The sequence below is a fragment of the Grampus griseus genome (assembly GCF_964374135.1).
Source record: "Grampus griseus genome assembly, chromosome: 5".
Taxonomy (NCBI): Eukaryota; Metazoa; Chordata; class Mammalia; order Artiodactyla; family Delphinidae; genus Grampus; species Grampus griseus.
The window spans coordinates 49,634,652-49,656,653 of record NC_138998.1 but is presented as its reverse complement, the minus strand read 5'-3'; the positions used below and the strand labels follow the sequence as shown (position 1 = coordinate 49,656,653).

The 22,002-nt window shown below is 39.0% G+C and overlaps 1 protein-coding gene across 2 annotated transcripts in view; it reads right to left on the bottom strand.

The window, feature by feature from the left end:
- FNDC3B (fibronectin type III domain containing 3B) overlaps positions 1–22,002 on the bottom strand; it is a 357,932-nt gene that overhangs the window by 253,290 nt on the left and 82,640 nt on the right. The gene's annotated exons all lie outside the window — the stretch shown is intronic.

Here is a 22,002-nt window from a genome sequence, read left to right as displayed (position 1 = left end):
TTCAACGGTTTCAGTACCTAAATTTATGTACTAGATAAGAAGTATGTGGCACAGAATCTTGTATAAACACAAAACTTAGGCTATATCTTAGATATGGTTCAAATTTGAGGGGGGTAAGTTCATGCATTTGAATTTAGCTAAGTGAATTCTCCTGTGTTGCTTATGCTATATAACTAAAAAAAAAATAAAAAAAAAACCAATGTTAAGATACCTTTTCTTTCAGACAATTCCTTTTTTTCTTTCACTAAACCAGAAACAACAATTAAAGAAGAAAAAGAACCAGGAACTATAACTTACAAAGGAAAATTGAAAGAGAAATGAGTTTCTGACCTAACACTGTTGCATACCATTCCCAAGTATCTATTACTGACCTGACTCTACTGTGTAACAATAGAAAGCAATTTATAAGAAAAATGTTTTTTGGGGAAAAAAAAAGCGTGTATAGAACCTGGAAATAACAATGAACAGTATAAAATAAATATTACAAATAAGACCCATCACACACACAAATTTTTGAATCTATTACCTAAATGTCAGTGTTTTAGTCATATAACATAGATATTTAGTTATCAGAAGACAACTTCCGAAAGACTAAACCACGGATGCCATGGCAAAGTATGTTCTTTTAAGAACCTCAGTTTTAAGTTCTAATCTCATTTAGTTCCTTTAGATAACAAAAGTAAAAAAAAAAAAAAATCACTAATTTATATATAAATATAAATTAAAGGACATAACAAAGCTTAAAAAACTGTAGTTAAAAATTACCAGGTGTGCTACCTGGGTTCTTTGGTGGGGCTAATGGCGGAGTCTGGGAGGGCTCATGCCAAGGAATAAATACTTCCCAGAACTTCTGAGGCCAGCGTCCTTGTCCTCACAGTGAGACACAGCCACCCCTGCCTCTGCAGGAGACCCTCCAACACTAGCAGGTATAACGTGCATATAAATAAAGTCCACAGATCAGAAGAATGGAGCTTGAAGAACTTATAGAAACGTATACATTCATATACTCACAACACAATCAAATATAAATTATTCTCAGCACCGTACAAGACCCTTGCCCCTCCTATTCAGTACCTCTCCCAAAGAGGGACTTCCCTGGTGGCGCAGTCGTTAAGAATCCGCCTGCCAGTGCAGGGGACATAGGTTCGAGCCCTGGTCTGGGAAGACCCTACATTTTGCGGAGCAACTAAGCCCGTGTGCCACAACTACTGAGCCTGCGCTCTAGAGCCCGTGAGCCACAACTACTGAAGCCCACACGCCTACAGCTCATGCTCCGCAACAAGAGAAGCCGCCGCAATGAGAAGCCTGTGCACCGCAACAAAGAGTAGCCCCTGCTCGCCGCAACTATCGAAAGCCTGCGCGCAGCAACAAAGACCCAACGCAGCCAAAAATAAATAAATTAAAAAAAAACCTGATTAAGATCTCAAGGACAATGTTGAATAGAAGACATTCTTCTCTTGTTCATGACCATTGTGACCATGCCTGTCAGCAGGAAAGCATCAGTTTTACCATTAAGTGTGATGCTAGGTGTGTGTGTTTGTGTGTGTTTGTGCGTGTTTTAATAATCCTCATCAAAACATACATGTATTTAAAAAATCATGAATAAGTATTAAATTTTACCTATTGAAATTTAAAAAAAATTAACATGTGCAACATTAACACTATTAAAATAATGACTGTATATTTCTAGAAACTGGAAGGATGTCAGTGTCACATTCATCTTATAGTTCTTAGAGCAAGCTTTGTTCCTCCCTGCCTCAAAACCATCAAGCATACTGTTCTCTCTGTCTGCAATGCTCTCTCTGCACTCCTTCATCTCTGCCCACCTTATTCCTTCCTCAACCAGCTAACGCCCATTCATCCTTGCCAGATTAAGAAGTGGTATTTGACTCTCAGGACAGGCCAGGTCTTGTAATATGTGTCCTCAAAAAACAAACAAACAAAACTCTACTCCTTCCTAAAATTTACAATTGCAATTAATTAACTAAGGAATTATTTTTGTGTCTGACTCTCCTTTAATCTAGGCTCTGTAAGGGCAAGATCTGACACAGAATAAGTGCTCAAGAAATATATTTACTGGACAGATTGGTTCAAGATGGCAGAATAGAAGGACGTGCTCTCACTCCCTCTTGTGAGAACACTGGAATCACAACTAACAGCTGAACAATCATCGACAGGAAGACACTGGAACACACCAAAAGAGATACCCCACATCCAAAGACAAAGGAAAAGCCATACTGAGATGGTATGAGGGGCACATTCATATTAAAATCAAATCCAATAACTGCTGGGTGGGTGACCCACAAACTGGAGAACACTTATTCCACACAAGTCCACCCACTGGAATGAAGGTTCTGAGCCCCACGTCAGGCTTCCGAACCTGGGGGTCTGGCAACGGGAGAAGGAATTCCTAGAAAATCAGACTTTAAAGGCTAGGGGGATTTGACTGCAAGACTTCGACAGGACTGGGGGAAACAGAGACTCCACTCTTGGAGGGCACACACAAAGTAGTGTGTGCTTAGGGACCCAGGGGAAGGAGCAGTGGCCCCACAGGAGACTGAACCAGACCTACCTGCTAGTATTGGGGGGTCTCCTGCAGAGGCGGGGGGTGGCTCTGTCTCTCCATGAGGACAAGGACACTGGCAGCAGAACTTCTGGGAGGTACTCCTTGGCATGAGCCCTCACACAGTCTGCCATTAGCCCCACCAAAAAGCCGGGGTAGGCTCCAGTGTTGGGTCTTCTCAGACCAACCAACCAACAGGGAGAGGACACAGCCCCACCCATCAGCAGGCAAGTGAATTAAAGTTTTACTGGGCTCTGCCCACCAGAGCAACACCCAGCTATTTCCACCACCAGTCCCTCCCATCAGGAAAATTGCACAAGCCTCTTAGATAGCCTCATCCACCAGAGGGCAGACAGCAGAAGCAAGAACTACAATCCGGCAGCCTGAGGAACAAAAAGCACATTCAAAGAAAGACAGACAAGATGAAAACGCAGAAGGCTATGTACCAGATGAAGGAACAAGACAAAACCCCACAAAAGCAACTAAATGAAGTGGAGATAGGCAACCTTCCAGAAAAAGAATTCAAAATAATGATAGTGAAGATGATCCAGGACCTCGGAAAAAGAATGGAGGCAAATATCAAGAAGATGCAAAAAATGTTTAACAAAGACCTAGAAGAATTAAAGAATAAACAAACAGAGATGAACAATACAAGATTTGAAATGAAAAATACACTAAAAGGAATCAATAGCAGAAAAACTGAGGCAGAAGAACGGATAAGTGACCTGGAAAACAGAATGATGGAATTCACTGCTGCAAAAGAGAATAAAGAAAAAAGAATGAAAAGAAATGAAGACAGCCTAAGAGACCACTGGGACAACATTAAATGCAAGAACATTCGCGTTATAGGGGTCCAAAAAGGAGAAGAGAGACAGAAAGAACCCGAGAAAATATCTGAAGAGATTATAGTCGAAAACTTGCCTAACATGGGAAAGGAAAGAGCCATCCAAGTCCAGGAAGCACAGAGAGTCCCATACAGGATAAACCCAAGGAGAAACACGGCGAGACGCATAGTAATGAAATTGGCAAAAATTAAAGACAAAGAAAAATTACTGAAAGCAGCAAGAGAAAAACGACAAATAACATACAAGGGAACTCCCATAAGGTTAACAGCTGATTTCTCAGCAGAAACTCTACAAGCCAGAAGGGAGTGGCATGATATACTTAAAGTGATAAAACGGAAAAACCTACAACCAAGATTACTCTACCCTGCAAGGATCTCATTCAGATTTGATGAAGAAATCAAAAGCTTTACAGACAAGCAAAAGCTAAGAGAATTCAGCACCACCAAACCAGATCTACAACAAATGCTAAATGAACTTATCTAAATGGGAAACACAAGAGAAGAAAGGAACCTACAAAAACAAACCCAAAACGATTAAGAAAATGGTAATAGGAACATACATATCAATAATAACCTTAAACGTGAATGGATTAAATGCTCCAACCAAAAGACACAGGCTTGCTAAATGGATACAAAAACAAGACCCATATATATGCTGTCTACAAGAGATCCACTTCAGACCTAGGGACACATACAGACTGAAACTGAGGGGATGGAAAAAGATATTCCATACAAATGCAAATCAAAAGAAAGCTGGAGCAGCAATACTTGTAAAAGATAAAAAAGACTTTAAAATAAAGAATGTTACATGAGACAAGGAAGGACACTACAAAATGATCAACGGATCAGTCCAAGAAGAAGATATAACAATTATAAATATATGCACCCAACATAGGAGCACCTCAATACATAATGCAACTGCTAACAGCTATAAAAGAGGAAATCGACAGTAACACAATAGTGGAGGACTTTAACACCTCACTTACACCAATGGACAGACCATCCAGACAGAAAATTAATAAGGAAACAAAAGCTTTAAATAACACAGTAGGCCAGATAGATTTAATTGATATTTATAGGACATTCCATCCAAAAACAGCAGATTACACCTTCTTCTCAACTGCGCATGGAACATTCTCCAGGACAGATCACATCTTGGGTCACAAATCAAGCCTCAGTAAAGTTAAGAAAACTGAAATCATATCAAGCATCTTTTCTGACCACAACACTATGAGATTAGAAATCAATTACAGGGAAAAGAAATGGGAAAAAACACAAAGACACAGAGGCTAAACAACATGTTACTAAATAACCAAGCGATCCCTGAAGAAATCAAAGAGGAAATCAAAAAATACTTAGAGACAAATGACAATGAAAACACGATGATCCAAAAGGTATGGGATGCAGCAAAAGCAGTTCTAAGAGGGAAGTTTATAGCAATACAATCCTACCTCAAGAAACAACAAACATCTCAAATAAACAATCTAAACTTTCACCTAAAAGAACTAGAGAAAGAAAAACAAACAAAACCACAAGTTAGCAGAAGAAAAGAAATCATAAAGATCAGAGCAGAAATAAATGAAATGGAAACAAAGAAAACAATAGCAAAGATTAATAAAACTAAAAGCTGGTTCTTTAAGAAGATAAACAAAATTGATAAACCTTTAGCCAGACTCATCAAGAAAAAGGAGGAGAAGACTCAAATCAATAAAATTAGAAATGAAAAAGGAGAAGTTACAACAGACACCACAGAAATACAAAGCATCCTGAGAGACTACAAGCAACTCTATGCCAGTAAAATGGACAACCTGGAAGAAATGGACAAATTCTTAGAAAGGTATATAACCTCACAAGACTGAACCAGGAAGAAATAGAAAATATGAACAGACCAATCACAAGTAATGAAAATAAAACTGTGATTAAAAATCTTCCAACAAACAAAAGTCCAGGACCAGATGACTTCACAGGTGAATGCTATCAAACATTTAGAGAAGAGCTAACACCATCCTTCTCAAACTCTTCCAAAAAATCAGAGAGGAAGGAACACTCCCAAACTCATTCTATGAGGCCACCATCACCCTGATACCAAAACCAGACAAAGATACTACAAAAAAAGAAAATTACAGACCAATATCACTGATGAATATAGATGCAAAATTCCTCAACAAAATACTAGCAAACAGAATCCAACGACACATTAAAAGGATCATACACCATGATCAAATGGGATTTATCCCAGGGATGCAAGGATTCTTCAATATATGCCAATCAATCAATGTGATACACCATATTAACAAACTGAAGAATAAAAACCATATGATCATCTCAATAGATGCAGAAAAAGCTTTCGACAAAATTCAACACCAATTTATGATAAAAAAAATCTCCAGAAATTGGGCACAGAGGAAACCTACCTCAACATAATAAAGGCCATATACGACAAACCCACAGCCAACATCATTCTCAATGGTGAAAAACTGAAAGCATTTCCTCTAAGATCAAGAACAAGACAAAGATGTCCACTCTCACCACTCGTATTCAACATAGTTTTGGAGGTCCTAGCCACAGATATCAGAGAAGAAAAAGAAATAAAAGGAATACAAATTGGAAAAAAAGAAGTCAAACTGTCACTGTTTGCAGATGACATGATACTATACATAGAATCCTAAAGCTGCCACCAGAAAACTACTAGAGCTAATCAATGAATTTGGTAAAGTTGCAGGATACAAAATTAATGCACAGAAATCTCTTGCATTCCTATACACTAATGATGAAAAATCTGAAAGAGAAATTAAGGAAACATCTCCGTTTACCATTGCAACAAAAAGAATAAAATACCTAGGAATAAACATACCTAGGGAGACAAAAGACCTGTATGCAGAAAACTATAAGACCCTGATGAAAGAAATTAAAGATGAAACAGATGGAGAGATACACCATGTTATTGGATTGGAAGAATCAATACTGTGAAAATGACTATACTACCCAAAGCAATCTACAGATTCAATTCAATCCGTGTCGAATCACCAATTGCATTTTTTACAGAACTAGAACAAAAAATCTTAAAATTTGTATGGAGACACAAAAGACCCCAAATAGCCAAAGCAGTCTTGAGGAAAAAAAAAGGAGCTAGAGGAATCAGACTCCCTGACTTCAGACTATACTACAAAGCTACAGTAATCAAGACAATATGGTACTGGAACATAAACAGAAACACAGATAAATGGAACAAGATAGAAAGCCCAGAGATACACCCACGTACCTATGGTCAACTAATCTATGACAAAGGAGGCAAGGATATACAATGGAGAACAGTAGGTCTCTTCAATAAGTGGTGCTGGGAAAACTGGACAGCTACATGTAAAAGAATGAAGTTAGAACACTCCCTAACAGCATACACAAAAATAAAGTTAAAATTGATTATAGACCTAAATGTAAGACCAGACACTATAAAACTCTTAGAGGAAAACGTAAGAAGAACACTCTTTGACATAAATCACAGCAAGATATTTTTTGATCCACCTCCTAGAGTAATGGAAATAAAAAGAAACAAATGGGACTTAATGAAACTTCAAAGCTTTTGCACAGCAAAGGAAACTATAAACAAGACGAAAAGACAACCCTTAGAATGGGAGAAAATATTTGCAAACCAATCAACGGACAAACGATTAATCTCCAAAATATATAAACACCTCTTGCACTCAATATTAAAGAAACAACCCAATCCAAAAATGGACAGAAGACCTAAACAGACATTTCTCCAAAGAAGACGTACAGATGGCCAAGAAGCACATGAAAAGCTGCTCAACATCACTAAGTATTAGAGAAATGAAAATCAAAACTACAGTGAGGTATCACCTCACACCAGTTAGAATAGGCATCATCAAAAAATCTACAAGCAGGGGAGGAGGTTCAAGATGGCAGAAGAGTAAGACGCTGAGATCACCTTCCTCCCCACAAATACATCAGTAATTCATCTGCATGCGGAACAACTCCTACAGAACACCTACTGAACGCTGGCAGAAGACCTTAGACCTCCCAAAAGGCAAGAAACTCCCCCCCATACCTGGGTAGAGCAAAAGAAAAAAGAAAAAAAAGAGACAAAAAAATAGGGACGGGACTTGCACCAGTGGGTAAGCTGTGAAGGAGGAAAGGTTTCCACACACTAGGAAGCCCCTTTGTGGGTGGAGACTGTGGGTAGTGGAGGCAGGGAGCTTCGGAGCCACGGAGGAGAGCACAGCAAAGGAGTGCGGAGGGCAAAGCGGAGAGATTCCCGCACAGAGGATCAGGGCCGACCGGCACTCACCAGCCCGAGAGGCTTGCCTACTCACCCGCCGGAGCAGGCGGGGCTGCGAGCTGAGGCTCGGGCTTTGGTGGGAGCGCAGGGAGAGGACTGGGGTTGGCGGTGTGAACACAGCCTTCAGGGGGTCAGTGCACCACGGCTAGCCGGGAGGGAGTCCGGGAAAAGGTCTGGAGCTGCCAAAGAGGCAAGAGACTTTTTCTTCCCTCTTTGTTTCCTGGTGCGCGATGAGAAGGGATTAAGACCGCTGCTTAAAGGAGCTCCAGAGACGGGTGCAAGCCGTGGCTATCAGCGTGGAACCCAGAGACAGGCACGAGATGCTAAGGCTGCTGCTGCAGCCACCAAGAAGCCTGTCTGCAAGCACAGGTCACTATCCACACCTCCCCTCCTGGGCGCCTGTGCAGCCTGCCACTGCCAGGGTCCCGGGATCCAGGGACAACTTCCCCAGGAGAACGCACGGCGCGCCTCAGGCTGGTGCAACGTCAAGATGGCCTCTGCCGCCGCAGGCTCGCCCGCATCCGAACCCCTCCCTCCCCCCGGCCTGAGTGAGCCACAGCCTCCGAATCAGCTGCTCCTTTAACCCCGTCCTGTCTGAGGGAAGAACAGACGCCCTCTGGCGACCTATATGCAGAGGCGTGTCCAAATCCAAACCTGAACCCCAGGAGCTGTGCGAACAAAGAAGAGAAAGGGAAATCTCTCCCAGCAGCCTCAGGAGCAGTGGATTAAATCTCCACAATCAACGTGATGTACCCTGCATCTGCGGAATACCTGAATAGACAACGAATCATCCCAAATTGAGGAGGTGGACTTCGGGAGCAACAGTATATATATATATTTTTCCCTTTTTCTCTTCTTGTGACTGTGTATATGTATGCTTCTGTGTGTGATTTTCCCGGTATACCTTCACTTTTACCATTTATCCTAGGGCTCTGTCTGTCCGTTATTTTTTTTTAATTACTTTAAAACTTTTTTTCTTAATAATTACTTTTTTTTAAATAAATTTTTAATTTTACTTTACTCTTTTATTTTATTTCGTTTTATCTTCCCCCTCCTCCCTCCCTCCTTCCTTCCTTCCTTTCCTTTCTTTCTTTCTTTTCTCCCTTTTATTCTGAGCCGTGTGGAGGACAGGCTCTTGGTGCTCCAGCCAGGCGTCAGGGCTGTGCCACTGAGATGGCAGAGCCAAGTTCAGGACATTGGTTCACAAGAGACCTCCCAGCTCCACGTAATATCAAACAGCAAAAATCTCCCAGAGATCTCCATCTCAACATCAAGACCCAGCTCCACTCAACGACCAGCAAGCTACAGTGCTGGACACCTTATGCCAGACAACTAGCAAGACAGGAACACAACCCCATCCAGTAGCACAGAGGCTGCCTAAGATAATAATAAGGCCACAGACACCCCAAAACACACCACCAGACGTGGACCTGCCCACCAGAAAGACAAGATCCAGCCTCATCTACCAGAACACAGGCACTAGTCCCCTCCACCAGGAAGCCTACACAACCCACTGAACCAACCTTACCCACTAGGGACACACACCAAAAACAACGGAAACTACGAACCTGCAACCTGCGAAAAGGAGACCCCAAACACAGTAAGTTAAACAAAATGAGAAGAAAGAGAAACTGCAGATGAAGGAGCAAGGCAAAAACCCACCAGACCTAACAAATGAAGAGGAAGTAGGCAGTCTACCTGAAAAAGAATACAGAATAATGATAGTAAGGATGATCCAAAATCTTAGAAATAGAATAGAGAAAATACAAGAAACGTTTAACAAGGACCTAGAAGAACTAAAGAGCAAACAAACAGTGATAAACAACACAATAAATGAAATTTAAAATTCTCTAGAAGGGATCAATAGCAGAATAACTTAGGCAGAAGAACGGATAAGTGACCTGGAAGACAAAATAGTGGAAATAACTACTGCAGAGCAGAATAAAGAAAAAAGAATGAAAAGAATTAAGGACAGTCTCATAGAACTCTGGGACAACATTGAACGCAACATTCGAATTATAGGGGTCCCAGAAGAAGAAGAGAAAAAGAAAGGGACTGAGAAAATATTTGAAGAGATTATAGCTGAAAACTTCCCTAATATGGGAAAGGAAATAGTTAATCAAGTCCCGGAAGCACAGAGAGTTCCACACAGGATTAAATCCAAGGAGAAACACGCCAAGACACATATTAATCAAACTATCAAAAATTAAATACAAAGAATAAATATTAAAAGCAGCAAGGGAAAAACAACAAATAACACACAAGGGAATCCCCATAAGGTTAACAGCTGATCTTTCAGCAGAAACTCTGCAAGCCAGAAGGGAGTGGCAGGACATATTTAAAGTGATGAAAGAGAAAAACCTACAACCAAGATTACTCTACCCAGCAAAGATCTCATTCAGATTTGATGGAGAAATTAAAACCGTTACAGACAAAAAAAAAACTAAGAGAACTGAGCACCATCAAACCAGCTTTACAAGAAATGCTAAAGGAACTTCTCTAGGCAGGAAACACAAAAGAAGGAAAAGACCTACAATACTAAACCCAAAACAATTAAGAAAATAGTAACAGGAACATACATATTGATAACTACGTTAAATATAAATGGATTAAATGCTCCAACCAAAAGACATAGATTGGCTGAATGGATACAAAAACAAGACCCATATATATCCTTTCTACAAGAGACCCACTTCAGACCTAGGGACACATACAGACAGAAAGTGAGGGGATGGAAAAAGATATTCCATGCAAATGGAAATCAAAAGAAAGCTGGAGTAGCAATTCTCGTATCAGAGAAAATAGACTTTAAAATAAAGACTATTACAAGAGACAAAGAAGGACACTACATAATGATCAAGGGATCAATCCAAGAAGAAGATATAACAATTTTAAGTATTTATGCACCCAACATAGGAGCACCTCAATACATAAGGCAAATACTAACAGCCATAAAAGGGGAAATCAACAGTAACACAATCATAGTAGGGGACTTTAACACCCCACTTTCACCAATGGACAGATCATCCAAAATGAAAATAAATAAAGAAACACAAGCTTTAAGTGATACATTAAACAAGATGGACTTCACTGATATTTATAGGACATTCCATCCAAAATCAACAGAATACACATTCTTCTCAAGTGCTCATGGAACATTCTCCAGGATAGATCACCTCTTGGGTCACAAATCAAGCCTTGGTAAATTTAAGAAAACTGAAATCCTATCAAGTATCTTTTCTGACCACAATGCTATAAGTCTAGGTATCAATTACAGGAAAAAGTCTGTAAGAAATACAAACACATGGAGGCTAAACAACGCTACTTAATAACCAAGAGATCACTGAAGAAATCAAAGAGGAAATCAAAAAATACCTAGAAACAAATGACAATGAAAACACAACGAACCCAAACATATGGGATGCAGCAAAAGCAGTCCCAAGAGGGAAGTTTATAGCACTACAATCCCTACCTTAAGAAACAAGAAACACCTCAAATAAACAACCTAACCTTACACCTAAAGCAATTAGAGAAAGAAGAAGAAAAAAACCCCAAAGTTAGCAGAAGGAAAGAAATCATAAAGATCAGATCAGAAATAAATGAAAAACAAATGAAGGAAACGAGAGCAAAGATCAATAAAACTAAAAGCTTGTTCTTTGAAAAGATAAACAAAATTGATAAACCACAGCCAGACTCATCAAGCAAAAAAGGGAGAAGACTCAAATCAACAGAATTAGAAATGAAAAAGGAGAAGCAACAACTGACACTGCAGAAATACAAAGGATCATGAGAGGTTACTACAAGCAAATATATGCTAATAAAATGGACAACCTGGAAGAAATGGACAAATTCTTAGAAGTGCACAACCTTCCGAGACTGAACCAGGAAGAAATAGAAAATATGAACAGACGAATCACAAGCACTGAAAATAAAACTGTGATTAAAAATCTTGCAACAAACAAAAGCCCAGGACCAGATGGCTTCACAGGCGAATTCTATCAAACAATTATAGAAGAGATAATACCTATCCTTCTCAAACTCTTCCAAAATATAGAAGAGGGAGGAACACTCCCAAACTCATTCTATGAGGCCACCATCACCCTGATACCAAAACCATACAAAGATGTCACAAAGAAAGAAAACGACAGGCCAATATCACTGATGAACATAGATGCAAAAATCCTCAAAAAAATATTAGCAAACAGAATCCAACAGCACATTAAAAGGATCATGCACTATGATCAAGTGGGGTTTATCCCAGGAATGCAAGTATTCCTCAATATACGCAAATCAATCAATTTCACACACCATATTAACAAATTGAAGGAGAAAAACCATATGATCATCTCAATAGATGCAGAGAAAGCTTTTGACAAAATTCAACACCCATTTATGATAAAAATCCTCCAGAAAGTAGACATAGAGGGAACTTTCCTCAAGATAATAAAGGCCATATATGACAAACCCACAGCCAACCTCGTCCTCAGTGGTGAAAAACTGATACCATTTCCACTAAGATCAGGAACAAGACAAGGTTGCCCACTCTCACCACTCTTATTCAACATAGTTTTGGAAGTTTTAGCCACAGCAGAGAAGAAAAAGAAGTAAAAGGAATCCAAATTGGAAAAGAAGTAAAGCTGTCACTGTTTGCAGATGACATGATACTATACATAGAGAATTCTAAAGATGCTACCAGACAACTACTAGAGCTAATCAATGAATTTGGTAAAGTAGCAGGATACAAAATTAATGCACAGAAATCTCTTGCATTCCTATACACTAATGATGAAAAATCTGAAAGTGAAATTAAGAAAACACTCCCATTTACCACTGCTAACAAAAAGAATAAAATATCTAGGAATAAACCTACTTAAGGAGACAAAAGACCGTATGCAGAAAATTATAAGACACTGATGAAAAATGATACAAATAGATGGAGAGATATACCTTGTTCTTGCATTGGAAGAATCAACATTGTGAAAATGACTCTACTACCCAAAGCAATCTACAGATTCAATGTAATCCCTATCTAATTACCACTGACATTTTTCACAGAACTAGAAAAAAAATTCATAATTTGTATGGAAACACAAAAGACCCTGAATACCCAAAGCAATCTTGAGAAAGAAAAACGGAGCTGGAGGAATCAGGCTCCGTGACTTCAGACTATACTACAAAGCTACAATAATCAAGACAATATGGTACTGGCACAGAAACAGAAATATAGATCAATGGAACAGGATAGAAAGCCCAGAGATAAACCCATGCACATATGGTCACCTTATCTTTGACAAAGGAGGCAAGAATATACAGTGAAGAAAAGACAGCCTCTTCAATAAGTGGTGTTGGGAAAAGTGGACAGCTACATGTAAAAGAATGAAATTAGAACACTCCCTAACACCATACACAAAAATAAACTCAAAATGGATTAAAAACCTAAATGTAAGGCCAGACACCATCAAATTCTTAGAGGAAAACAAGGCAGAACACTCTATGACATAAATCACAACAAGATCCTTTTTGACTCACCTCCTAGAGAAATGGAAATAAAAACAAAAATAAACAAATGGGATCTAATGAAACTTAAAAGTTTTTGCACAGCAAAGGAAAACATAAACAAGAGGAAAACACAACCCTCAGAATGGGAGAAAATATTTGCAAATGAAGCAACTGACAAAGGAATAATCTGCAAAATTTACAAGCAGCTCAATATCTAAGAAACAAACAACCCAATCCAAAAATGGGCAGAAGACCTAAATAGACATTTCTCCAAAGAAGATATACAGATTGCCAACAGACACATGAAAGGATGCTCAACATCATTAATCATCAGAGAAATGCAAATCAAAACTACAATAAGATATCAGCTCACACGGGTCAGAACAGCAATCATCAAAAAGTCTACAAACAATAAATGCTGGAGAGGGTGTGGAGAAAAGCGAATCCTCTTGCACTGTTGGTGGGAAAGTAAATTGATACAGTCACTATGGAGAACACTATGGAGGTTCCATAAAAAAGCTAAAAATAGAACTACCATACAACCCAGCAATCCCACTACTGGGCATATACCCTGAGAAAACCGTAATTCAAAAAGAGTCATGTACCAAAATGTTCACTACAGCTCTATTTACAATAAGCAGGACATGGAAGCAACCTAAGTGTCCATCATTGGATGAATGGATAAAGAAGATGTGGCACATATATACAATGGAATATTACTCAGCCATAAAAAGAAACGAAATTGAGTTATTTGTCGTGAGGTGGATGGACCTAGAGACCGTCAAACAGAGTGAAGTAAGTCAGAAAAACAAATATCGTATGCTAACACATATATATGGAACCTAAAAAAAAAAAAGTCATGAAAAACCTAGGGGCAGGGTGGGAATAAAGACGCAGACCTACTAGAGAATGGACTTGAGGACACAGTATGCTGGGACAAAGTGAGAGAGTGGCATGTACATGTATACACTACCAAATATAAAACCGATAACTAGTGGGAAGCAGCCACATAGCACAGGGAGATCAGCTCCATGCTTTGTGACCACCTACAGGGGTGGGATAGGCAGGGTGGGAGGGAGGGAGATGCAGGAGGGAAGAGATATGGGGATATATGTATATGTATAGCTGATTCACTTTGTTATAAAGCAGAAACTAGCACACCACTGTAAAGCAATTATACTACAATAAAGATGTTAAAAAAAAAAGAAAATCTGCAAGCAACAAATGCTGGAGAGAGTGTGGAGAAAAGGGAACCCTCTTGCACTGTTGGTGGGAATGTAATTTGATACAGCCACTATGGAGAACAGTATGGAGGGTCCTTAAAAAACTAAAAATAGAACTACCATATGACCCAGCAATCCCACTACTGGGCATATACCCTGAGAACACCATAATTCAAAAGGACACATGCACCCCAACGTTCACTGCAGCACTATTTACAATAGCCAGGTCAAGGAAACAACCTAAATGCCCATCAATAGACGACTGGATAAAGAAGATGTGGTATATATATGCAATGGAATATTACTCAGCCATAAAAAGGAATAAAATTGGGTCATTTGTAGAGACGTGGATGGATCTAGAGACTGTCATACAGAGTGAAGTAAGTCAGAAAGAGAAAAACAAATATCGTATGTTAGCGCATATATGTGGAACCTAGAAAATGGTACAGATGAACCGGTTTGCAGGGCAGAAATTGAGACACAGATGTAGAGAACAAATGTATGGACACCAAGGGGGGAAAGTGGCGGGGGAGGTGGTGGTATGAATTGGGAGATTGGGATTGACATGTGAACACTGATGTGTATAACATGGTTGACTAATAAGAACCTGCTGTATAAAAAAAAAATAAAATTAAGTTCAAAAAAAAAGGGAAAAAAAAGAAATATATTTACTGACTGAATGAAGTCATAAAACATAGGGAAAAACCACTGCAACAATTATTTTAACTTGGATATTAAGCTTTCAGAATATGCAACTTTGAAAGTCAATTTTATTTACTGTATGGACCATAATTTATCTGCATTTTAAAACTATTTATTAAGATCAAAACCATTTCATCTTTAAAAACTAAACCTTTAATTTCCATGTATTTTGCTTCTATTAATAATTCACCACAGGAAAAACACTGCTGGGATATTAAAATTTTTTTAATCTGGAAATACATTAACTAGAGAAAACAGGATCATTCAAGGAAAAGCAGTACAAGCTTCATCCCTAGTGCTTCTTGTTATCTTGAAATATAACGGTTATTTCAAGGCAATTTATTTTTCCTGTACAGTAACTGTGTCAATAATCTTTCAGTCTTAAGTATTCAAATTCTTCCCAAGGTAAACACACTTTGTCATTTTAAGAAATCAAAAGGAAATCCTTTCAGATCTCTATGGAGTGATTAAGACATTCCAATTGCTTTCTTGAAACTGAGTTTTTAAAGTCATTCCTAACATGAAAATATTTTTGATTTTACTTTATTTTTATATACACATAGAACACAACTCGACTACAATGGAATCAAACACTCCAATAAAGAAAATTATCCATGTTTTTTTAAAAGTCCTTAAACCAATTCTAACATCACTGTAATAGTGCAGAAACCACCTGCTTTGTTAAGCCTGTAGGGATGGGTCTATAATACATGCCTGTAGAATTATTTAGTCAGAAAAAAAAAAAATCAGTGGACACTAAGACCATGACCCAGATATTCTTTGACAATCCCAAATTTATATACTCTCTTCCACTATACTCATAACTGTCAGACAATGTGTCCTAAATGCTGGTTCTAAAAGTGCAATTCACCAGTATTAGGGAAAATCCCAGGCAAGAAAAGGGATTTCTGAATTGGAGTATGTTCCAGGTTCTGTCACACCATCTGCTTATCATGTTGCATGAAAAGTGTCTGCAGCAGTTCCTCAGCAGTCACTGACACTAGGTCACAATTCAAAGAATGGCTGTCCTGGAGGCATCCAGCCTCCAAAAACCATTTATGCCTTCCCCTCTCTGCTCACAGGAGGCCATTCCTGACCCCCACCCCATTTCTTCAGGGAGAAAGATGATAGGTAAAGGGCTTGTACACATCCTATTAAAATACCTCTCTTCAAATGTTTAGTTCCTGTAATTTTCCCTGCTGCTGTGTTGCTATGGCAACCAGATTATAATCTACCAAGTTACCTCAGAAACCAGGCAAATCTCCTGTGTCCCAATATCAATTTTTCTTAGTAAGAGCAAAAGTCATTATTTGAGCAAACCGTATTCATCTTGGCACCGAGATATTTTAAAAGAAAGCATTTTATTATACTGAAGCAGACTGACTACCTTGCTCTTTTCACTGTCAATAAAGGAGAGATAAAAATAAAGTTTTGACACACACCAGCCCAATGATCTGTCCCTGGCCAGAGACAATGAATGAGATGGCGGCAGCAAGCCACGCATCACACAGGCTTGAGGAGCATAAGTCACACCCAAAGGCTCCCTGGCACTTAACCTTTTTTATCATACAGGTCAGTCAGTCTGTATGTCTGTCTGTCTCTCTCTCTCTGAATATCTCTCTCAATCTGTCTCTCCCCCCTCCCCCCATCCCCCACCCCTCTTCCCTGCCTCCTTCTTTCTCTCTTTAGCCACAAAGCAGACACTACGGTTACAATTTCTCTTAAATACAGAATGTAAAACATAACATCACTGTCCAAACCTCATTTTTTGTCCACTCAGTAAGCATTTCCTGCTTTTCTGAAGTCAGCATTAAAACAAGTCATGCTGTATTCTGTGTCTTGCCAGAGGAGAAGAAAAAAAAAAGAGAGAACAAAGATTTTAACCACTGATAGATTTTTTTTTCCCCAGAGATGTTAAAATAGAACCATGTTAATCAAATCATAAGAGCATACGTCAGCCTACTACTGCTTCATCAGATTTCTTTCAAATCTATTAGTGCTATATGAACCAAGCAGCCCAAAATAACCAAAGGCAGTTCATTACGGCTTAAAGAAAAATAAGTGACCATTCTTCCAAAGTCTAGAGAAACAATAAAACGAGGTAGAATTAACATAATTGAGCAAAAAGCTAAACACAGCATCCTGGGAAAGCTTTACCAACAAGACAACTGAAACAGGTATAACACATCTTTCCTTAAAGGTATAAATCTAAATCTAACTCTGTTTCTAGCTCATTAGAAGAGCAAAAGGAAAGCTACATTTGCAATTTAAATTTTGGGTGGCTGATTAACCAGAAGATGGTTAGCATCTAAGACCTCTAGAGGCAAATTCCTAATTTATGCCTCAAATAAAATACTACCAGCCACCAGACTAAATAATCACTGCCACATATGAGTCCATCACAAAAGCTTCTGCCAGGAGAACAGTACTGACTGACCAAAGATGAAATGTTACATTTGCAGTATTCTTAAAAGTTAAATCCCATACCCAGACAATCAAGATATAAACTGTGCTAGGAGAGGAGATCCCATTTCACTTTCAGAGCTTTTCCCACTTGCCACATTCTGTGAGGCTTGTCTTACTCTTAGCTGTTTCATGTATGAATGAACATTCTCACTTAGAGCCAGCATTTATGAATATCCAACAGATATCTTCAGGGGAAAAAAATAATACAACCTAAAAGCTGCATAAGAGTTCCATGTAAGGACAGATTCTATCCAGGAAGATCTAATAAGTTAAAAAGTGACCTTTGACTCCATGAAAGGAATAGTAGCACCTTCCTTCTGGACACACACACACTCTCACTCCAGATTCCCAAACTCCAGAAAACTCCTGGCAAGATCTGCCCAGGCCCTGAAGGGCCCAAACCATCCATCAAGACACACCCTCGAGACCCTGGTCTCTGTGCCAAGACCACAGCTGGCCTCAAGCAAAACTGAAAAGTAGCATCATTTGTTTTTTAAGCTCTGTCTCTTTTCTCCAAATCAGGAAAAGGGAGATGATGAGCTGCAAATGAACGATAATTACCTTTGTGGTAGTAACATACACAAAAAAAATGTCCCAAGATTTTAAATGTAAGCAGTTAGGGCTTCCCTGGTGGCACAGTGGTTAAGAATCCACCTGCCAATTCAGGGGACACGTGTTCGAGCCCTGGTCCGGGAAGATCCCACATGCTGCGGAGCAACTAAGGCCGTGCGCCACAACTACTGAGCCTGTGCTCTACAGCCCGCGAGCCACAACTACTGAAGCTCGCGTGCCACAACTACTGAAGCCTGCACACCTAGAGCCTGTGCTCCACAACAAAAGCCAACGCACCGCAATGAAGAGTAGCCCACTCTCGCCGCAACTAGAGAAAGCCCGCTTGCAGCAGCGAAGACCCAACACAGCCAAAAATAAAGAAAATAAATAACTTTTTTAAAAAAAGCTTAGAAATTAAAAAAAAAAAATGTGAGCCGTTAAACAGGAAGCTCCTAGAAGATAATGGGAAAGCATTGACTGACTCACCAGTTCACATGTCCAACCTGAAGCCTGAATCCAAAGCTGGCAGGAAAAGAACACATAAAACCAGGGAGCCTCCAAGGGTACTTATACACTAGGTCAAGGCAAAAGGACATCCAGATTTTAGAGATGGGGAGCTGAGGCTTGAAGAGGATCAGTAACTTGTCTAAAGTCACAAAACCACAAAATGACTGAGCCAGCGCTAGAATCCAGCCCTGCCTGACCAAAACGCATGCTTTTCTCTTCTACCGCACATCGTCCCTGCCCCGCCTCCCCAGTAGGTGTGGGTTTCGCAGAGTCAGTTCTCTATGGAGAAGCTTCAATGAATGGTTACAAGGAGAGAATGCATTTAACTGGGTCAAAGGCATGTCCCCAAAACTGAGGACAAGTTCACTTCTAGGAAATCTGTGCTCACTCGCTGAGGCAGAGCCCCTTACTCCTAATATGGCAGTTGGGTGGTAAGGAATCCATCCCTTAACTAACAACAAACAGTTGTTTTTATATTGGGCAGGATTTATTCTCATAAATTCGTTGCCAAGTCCTTGAATTCCCCTAGAAACCTCAGACAAACCAATAAGCTAACCACTTGATTATCACAATCATCAGATGCCATTTCTCATGGCCTAATAACAGGCATAAGAAAAATAAGACTACTGCTGAAAAGACGGGGTCTTAGGCATCTATGCTTCCCAAAAGTCACCTGTCATCAACAAAAACGACAGGACTGGATTAACAGGTAACCAAGGAAAGAGAAATAAGATGAACCAAAAAGAACATTTTTATGCACTGAAATCACACCAGTGTCTGCTGAAAATATATACATTTGACCTTGAACCCTCTGCACAGTTGGAAATCTGCATATAACTTTACAGTTGGCCCTCCACATCCTCCGATTCAACCAACTGCAGATGGTGTAGCACTGTGATACGTATTTAGTGAAAAAAAATCTGCATGTAAGTGGACTATGCAGTTCAAACCTGTGCTGTTCAAGGGTAAACTGTACATTCAAATGAGTTCAATAACTGCATTTCAAATAAGTGTCCTTAGAAGAATTACTACTCTACTCAGTTATAATGCAGCAAATATTAATGCTTGCCCAGAAAGGGTGAGGCATTCCTCCAGGCCACAAAAGAGAGTCTTAAATAACACAAAGTTCTCCCTACCACAGGCTGACAAATGGAACTTGCATGGGATGGGAGTGGGGAATCACTTAAATAAAAATTAAACATTTACAGATAGTGGTAAGGGCTATAAAGAAAATACAATGGCAGCTTGTAAGAAGTTATATATTTCTACTCCCTCTAATTGTATTCTGCCCTGAATAAAGAGATTCTATTACAAAAAGAGCTGTTTGCTAAGAATAAAAATATAGCATTAACTTAAACGGAAAAAAATGCAAAATGTAATATAGATGGCCCAAACTAGGTTAAAAACCTGTTTTAAGAGAGCCACAAATGGCCAAGTCTAAAGTTTCAACTACAGTGCTTTCAAGATAGAAACCAAAAACATTAAAGACCAAAATTCCATACAAGCGTAAGTGTAGTTTTTCCCTGGCTAAGAGTAACGGCTACCAAATATCCTTGTGCATTTGCAGCAGCATTATGTTTATTGAAATGGATTTTTTTTCATTTTATTAAATATATTTTCACAGAGTTGTTGAGTATCAAAAAGATACTTCCTCCTTTAGCTGAAAATTATATTCACTGAGAACAAATTTTTGTTCCTGTCATCACTGTTTCAGGATCAATCCTTATTAAAAATGTCCACCATTTGAGGTTAAAACCCCTTTCCACCCCTCAATTCCATCCACACACCCCATACCTCCAAGCTGGGCTCTGGCCACACTGATGGGGAATCAGCAACTTGGGCCACTTTTCACCTAATCAGCCGTACCTTGAATATGTTTTGCACACTGAATCTTGCATGTCTTCCTTCATTTAGATCCAGCTATCTCATGTCTGGTTTTGATTGGCTGGGACATGATCCACATTGATGTGCTAATTAATGGCACACACCTGTGGTAAGCTGTGCAATAAAAACCTAAATATACAACTCTACTGTGGGAATCTCAAAGGCCAGTGAAGAAACGTATTTAACTGCCTACATTCCCAATATTCTACTACTTTTAAAACCCATTTCAACGTTGGCCATGTCATTCACTGAACAGTTCTTCCCCACCTAAGACATAATCAAGAAATAATGTTCACGTGTTGGGCAAAAATTGTATTCCATTTTTTTTATTGGAGTATAATTGCTTTACAATGTTGTGTTAGTGTATGCTGTACAATGAAGTGAATCAGCTATATGTATACACCCCACCCATCTAGGTCATCACAGAGCACCGAGCTGAGCTCCCTGTTTGTTTTAATTCACTCTTTATTCCTCGAGAAATGTAAGTATTTCCTATAAACGTATTAACCATTTTGATAAACGTAAAAGGCCTCTTATGGTTTTCCAGCTTTTCTTTGCTCTTCTGATTGTGTTTATATTAACACATATTCAGGGATACATTTTTTAAAAATATTCATATGAGTCTGTTGCTGAACTTCTTATTCCATTTCTGTGTTGATCTACTTCTATACTAGTACTATTCAAAAATAATTATTATGGATTATGATATGCTTTGGCATCTGGAAAGGCTTAGATATATTTATTGTTCTTCTTTAAGTTTTGATTATTCATATGCATTTTCTCTTTTAGATTATTTTAGAACACCCTGTCAAAGTCCATAAAAATCCTTTTGAGAAAAAAAATAAACAATGTGCCCATGAAGAATGTTCTCATCCCTATAGCTGACAGAAAATCAGTTCCCAATATTTTGTCATTAAACATTCTAGAGTTTACTTTTCTTACTACTATACTTCCTTAATTGCTTAAAATTAACACTACTATTGCCTTATATTTTATTCTAACATAAAATCAGAAATGAATACAAATATGAAATGTTCTACAGTTTTGGAAGGATTTTGTGGAAGAGACCCCAGCCCTTCCCCACCACTTCACAGTATACTATCATCACTTAGGCCTTGCCTTTGCATTGATTATATTAAACTTATTTAAATCAATACCTCATGCAATTATTGAAACCCTGATCATTCAACAAACATTTGCTGAGTAGTTACTACTGGCCAGGCACTTTATTAAGCACTGATGATTCTAAGATGAGAAAGATTTTGAAATCCTACCCATTTATTGATGCACTAGTAGAAAATACAATGAACTATAATAAAAAATGATTATTTGCTATCAAGTGGTATGGAAACTGAAGAAATCATCAAGCAATCAGGAAAAGTTATAGTTGGGGGTGACAATTAAAGGGGAATGAGGGCTTCCCTGGTGGCGAAGTGGCTGAGAGTCCGCCTGCTGATGCCGGGGA